The sequence below is a fragment of the Clupea harengus genome, chromosome 3, assembly GCF_900700415.2.
Source record: "Clupea harengus chromosome 3, Ch_v2.0.2, whole genome shotgun sequence".
Classification (NCBI taxonomy): Eukaryota; Metazoa; Chordata; class Actinopteri; order Clupeiformes; family Clupeidae; genus Clupea; species Clupea harengus.
The window spans coordinates 31,410,537-31,416,505 of NC_045154.1; the positions used below are offsets into that span (position 1 = coordinate 31,410,537).

Here is a 5,969-nt window from a genome sequence, read left to right on the forward strand (position 1 = left end):
AAACACACATAGGAGCAGTGATGCCATGGGTGTGCTTTAATAGAGCCTCAACAGGAGCCGAAAAAACTCAGCTCAGTATCCACCTTAGGTCTCCACTGTGTATGCCTATAGATTCCATGACATGTGCTCTTTCGGTGAGTGTTAATTTTAACGGCACATTTTCACATTTCATTAAGTCGGCAAACGGATGAAATGGACTATGCAGAAAATGAATTAATACATGCATGTATTTATTTATGCATACGTAGGAAGACGTGGATGCTTTAATGGCTGGGCCACATAGCACAAGCGACACTGTGAGCTGAACTTTATCGTTTTCATAAAATAAACATCCAGGTTACAATTTCAGCGCTACATGATCGTGTGGTGTTTCGTGTACCATTCGATGGGTAACGTTGTTATAGGCGTTCATGGTTTTTTGTTGTTGTTTTTTTTCTCTCGTTACTATTATGGTAGGGTTTTCTCGCTGGTTGACCGACCGGAATCCCACCCCCGGCCTCGCCGCTTCAGGGTCTCCTCAGCCCGCGGACTGTTGATGTTACAGGGTCTTGGCTATTTTTATCCCTGTGGCGCTCTTTCACCCCCACCACCATTTTTGACAGCAACACACTAAGGCTCACTTCACTTTCTGCAGCGGTGTATGTGTGTGTGTGTGTGTGAGAGAGAGAGAGTGTGAGTGAGAGAGAGAGAGAGAGAGAGAGAAGGATGCTCTTAAAATAACCAAGTGAGTCGTGATCAACTCGCCCTTGAATATCATGCATTGAGAGGTAAAAAAGGAAAAGGGAGACCAAATCAGATGAGGGATTGTGGATTGATACAAATAGTCCCTCGCACCATTCGTGGCTCGAGTTTGAATTAATGTGTGGCTATTTTTAGCTTGCGCGTGTTTCCAGGGGAAACCTAATGACGCAATGACGTCAATGCAGGTCAATAGCTGACTGGAGGAATGGAGCGCTTCCATTAGATTTTGCAGTATTTTCACACACGGAGAAAGAAGGATAAAATGGATGTTTTTTTCCCCTTTTTTAATATCTGTGCTATGCTGGTATAGCAAAGTAGGTTTGCATATCTCATGCTGTCATTGCATCTAAAAAAATACGTCTGTATTCTTAGATCGTGTTTCTCGAATTGAGCAAGATTTTGTGAAACACCTTTCACCAACTGTCATCTGGAGTAGGCTAGTGGTGTCTGGATGAAAGCAAGGGAGCCGTTCCGCCGACTTTGTTCGCTTAAGATAGGTACCTACTGAAATCTCTCCAGAGATTTTTTTCTGCGAGATGCGTGATGTGGCAGAACCATTGCGAATTCTCCCTTGTTTTTTTCTGGCTGAACGTCAATGGGTTCCGACTGAAGAATGTTGTCTTTTTCTCATAGGAAACCTGTAATGGCCAAGATGAACTCCTCCTCACAAGGAAAAGGTAATGTACAGACATTACATTCGAACGTAAGATCCCGTTTACCTTTCACTTGATGGAAATGATAATGAATTGATCACGAGTGAAGAAGAAATGTGTGATTGCACGTGTCACGTCTTTGAATTTTGCCCAGTACGAAAGCTCGCGTATTTGCCGATGTGAGACAAACAGTGTTTAATGTAAATAAAATGGTGTGTGCAACGGAGTAGAAGTTGTGTTGTTAAGATTATGGCTGCAGGTGAAGAAGGCAGCCCACTGCTCAGTGTCATGTACAGGAAGCCCAGGAGCAATCACCTTCTAAGCTGAAGATGAAATATTGATTTCTTTTGTTGAAGTTTTATCCATGTGTTTCAAAGGGATATTACTGTGTTCGGACCTCACTACACATGAACCAAATTCTAACTGACAGCCTTCACGACGGCATTTGTTGCCTCTGTTCTGCTTCCAGTTTTTTTTTTTTTTTTTTCGTTGTTGTTGTTTGTGTGTGTGTGTGTGTGTGTGTGTGTGTGTGTATCAATGTGTGTGTGTGTGTGTGTGTGTGTGTGTGTGTGTGTGTGTGTGTGTGTGTTAAACAAATAGGTACGTCTGTTTTTGAACACATTTTTGCAGCTGTGCATGCAATGCTATGGCACGCCACATCGTTACGGCAATTGTTTTGCATTTTTAAAAAGTACATAGTTGAAAGGGCAAAGAGGCAAATAAGCGAATGAGACATCTCCTCTACAGGTGATACTCTAATGGCGTCAATTTCAGCATGCCAACCTTACCATCCACATGGTCATGATTTTTTTCTTTGGCCGTAGTTTGAAATGTAGGGCGTTCCCCACACTGCGGGCGGGAGTTGGGCTTCAGGACCACGGACAGCTCTCCAACGCGCCCTTTCGCTCCTTTCCTTTTCTCTCTCCCCTGGCTCAGTCCCTTGTTCACCACGCAGAGATGTTCTAACTGTGCGTCGTTTGATTGAACCTATGGGGTAACCATGGGCCTTAGACTTTTGGTGACTACTTTTGCGGACAGTGCGTTTCTTCTTGGTTGAAAAGGTATTGTTTTGGTCTCGTAGGTAAAGGACTTAATGCAACGAAAGGTTCAGCTTTTCATTTGATGCCTCGCTTCAGACAAAGTAATCATTACTTTTGTCCCGCTTCATCTTTTTAATAAAGAGGACGATGCATGCTTTTCTGAACACAGTAAAATGATGATTTACTATGTCAAAAATGATCTTATGACGCATGTGATGATGTAAGTAAAACGGGCGGCTGTTTAAAGATTACCCGCTCTGTTGCAATATGATGCAATATGGAAGCTGTAGCTTTTTTGCATCCATTGGGTGAAAGCCGTCATCATTTACGTGGGGGCTGCAAACACAAAATGAAGGTTGATGACGTTAAATTGGTGTTTTGAGAACATTGGCGGTCCACAAACAAGGCCATTAAAACACACACATACACACACTCAAGGTTAACACAGTTGATAAGATGTCAGCATCATGTTCTTCTTTCAGGTCTTTTATAGGTACACCTGAAGCTAAGGTAGTGGAGCGAGACTCTGTTACATTCATTTGTTTATTTGTTTACTTGTTTTTCAGTTATTTTCATGCAAGTACATACTTAGTGCTTAGTGCCTACATTTACCTTAATAGTTAGTTAAATTAGTACAATAAGTATGTATGTCAAATAAAATGCATAATACACCACCAAACACTCAGTGTAGTCTTTCTGTCCCTAGACATTACTGTTGATTCTTCCCTCTGATGTCTTTTTTAACATCAAAGAAAGACCTGTTGTCAGTGTATGGTTGTAGTCAGATCACATGTTCAAAATATGATGTAGGGTTCTTCAGGAAACTTATATTTGAAATACAAATGGTTCTAATAAATAATGTGTAAGGACTCTTTACAATATACCACTTTTTTGTTTCTTCCTTTAATTTTTTACTTAAAAATGCCATATCCTGCAACGTTCTACAGTAAAAATCACCCAGTGGTAGACTTTGTGTCACCTGATAATATGTGTCTTAATGCAAGGTCAAATAAACACAACCTCAACCTGTCATTATTTAATTGTGTATATTTTAGTTTCACGCTGTTATACATTACTCTTAAATGTCCACATATCCATTCATTTATTTTAGGAAGAGTTGAAATACTTACACCAGCAGAGACTTTTCCATAAGCATCTTAATGTGTAGTTTTGTTATGCAACCTTTTTCATTATGCAGTGCCTAACAGAACATGTCTGCCTCAGAATGTGTTTGTGACAATGAGTTGATTATGTCTGTATCAGTGGCCAGTATTGCACACATCTTGTCCTACATAATATATTTTAGGTTCTAGGTGTGGTGAATACACCAGGCCTTTCAGGACCCACAGTCATAAAGTTGATGAAACATCATGCAAATAACTACATTGCAGTTGCCTTAACTACTCAAATTAAATATATCTGATTAATATGAACACTTCAACATAGATATTCACACAACAACTGGTGAAATACAGTTGAAATCATAATGAACTCAGTTCCTTTGCCTTTTTAAGGCGAACTCCCTACACACGTTAAAATCCAATTCTATGATTCTAGAGTGAATTATGAAAATGTAATGATTGTTGCTTTTTTTACTAGCTTGTTTTTACTTCATGTAGGTTGTTGCTTTGTTTGCTTTATTCCCTATTACGGAAAAGTGCGTACAGTAAATGTTTTCTGTCATGGTTGTATGAAATGAACACAGCCGGAGCTTTTTATGTCCTGGTTTTTGTGTTGTCCCCACAGTCCTCATGTGTTTATGTGGTTTCAGATGGCTGGCTGCTGTCTCCCTGTCATGTCCTGTGAGTCTCTCTCAGCCTTTTTTGTTTGGCCCTGTCGGATCTTTTTGCGGTCTGGGCTTGCTGTTCCTTAACCAAATAGCCAGGAAGCCCTTACCCCAAAAAGTATCTGCTGAGGACCCTTCCATCCGAGAGGCCCTGGGACTGTCAGCTAGGCTCACGTCACGGATGGAACTGAAACTCGCCAGTGGTGTGTGATGTACGTGGCAAACACCCATGCCTCACACACACAGAGGTGCAACACCCACGCCTACACATGTTCTCTTTGAGACCCATGCCAGGAGATTTACACACATGCAGACATGCTTCAAAGCATATGCACAGAGATGCATCAAACCAAACTGGTGTGTCAGTCACCCACTGGTGAAACCACTAAAGCAAAATCAGAGTGAGAGACTTGTTCAAATTGGCAGATTAAATGACAGACAGTCTTTTTGAAAATATACACTCACAAATGATCTGCACATTTTGCACGTTCCTTTGGTCAGACAGACACAGTGTCTCATTTCACACATTTCCACAAGTACTGAGTTAATCTAAAGATGTGGTTCAGGCTTGTCATTCTTGACAAAAATCATTACTTACACGCTATTATTTTTTTTGTTTAGTTTTTTCCCCCTGAAGGCAACGATGCCTATCTGACCATTACTCTGGCATGAGGGACCAGGCCAGTGAATATATTGATGAGTCTGGGTGCAGGAGTGGATGAATGCCTGTGTGAGGAGGAGGTCCTGAATCTAATAGACCACTCCCTATCAGGGTTTTCCCACTAACAGGCATCAAGACTGTCTTGGCGTCTCATATCTACATCTGTCTCTACATTCAATCTCCCTCTCCGTTACTGTCCATGCATTGATGTAGAAGTTCCTTTTTTTTTTTTTAAATCGTACTAATAGTGTTATTATCGGTCACATCTAAATCAGCTTAAATGTAATTGATGGTGAGCTCATCATTTAGACTGTGTTGTCTAAACAGGAATGTACAGTATGTGTGTTAATACTGTCCTGCTACCTGAAACGGATAGCAATACAAAAACAGTCAGTTATGGATTCATTAGTTATTATATTTAATTGCTGTGCTGTTTCCATCGGGGTACTATTAAGATCTTCCTTTTTTCCCACATAATAACTTGGAAAACATGATAAGCCTCATCCATGCAGTGACACATGTCAAATGGGTTCCATTTCTATCCCATTATAATATTCTGTTTTGTTGTATGTAAAATTCCTCTTACAGTGTGCAATTTTGGGAAAGATTCTTTCTAATCCTGAAATCAAAGCCTCCTTTAAACACTGCATTTAGAGATCACAGGAGATATTTGCCCATCTGAAGTATGTATGCATTTTGCACAAGGTGCAATTGCACACGTTGCATTTTTTTTGTATGTTACATTAACGTGTATGTATAAAACATATTCTTAAAATCAGTCTGCTGTTCGGTTATTCTCTTGTCCCCCTTGTGCCGTAGCTCTAGTGTTGCGCTGCTTCGCTGCATGAACACCAGCTGCTGCACACTACACACACAGCACCACTAGATGGCGACTGCCTGCCTCAAGTGCCTCACGTTCTCGGGAATTCGAATTTTTGTTCTGACTGTCAAACCCATTCTAGACGCATTTATGTCTGAAAATTAAGGTCGCTCGTGTTTCACAGTGGTTTCTTTTTCACTTTCTGCAAATCATGGTTAGTATTATGGGCTTTGCATTAGGTTGGTTTTGCTTTTCAAAGATTAAAGAA

The 5,969-nt window shown here is 40.6% G+C and overlaps 1 long non-coding RNA gene across 1 annotated transcript; it reads left to right on the top strand.

Moving 5' to 3' along the window:
• Positions 1 to 418: 418 nt before the first annotated feature.
• Positions 419 to 5,656, top strand: LOC116220056. Its single transcript, XR_004163440.2, has 3 exons — positions 419 to 1,055; positions 1,375 to 1,418; positions 4,206 to 5,656. It is a non-coding gene; the product is annotated as an uncharacterized LOC116220056 (long non-coding RNA).
• The last annotated feature ends 313 nt before the right edge of the window (positions 5,657 to 5,969 follow it).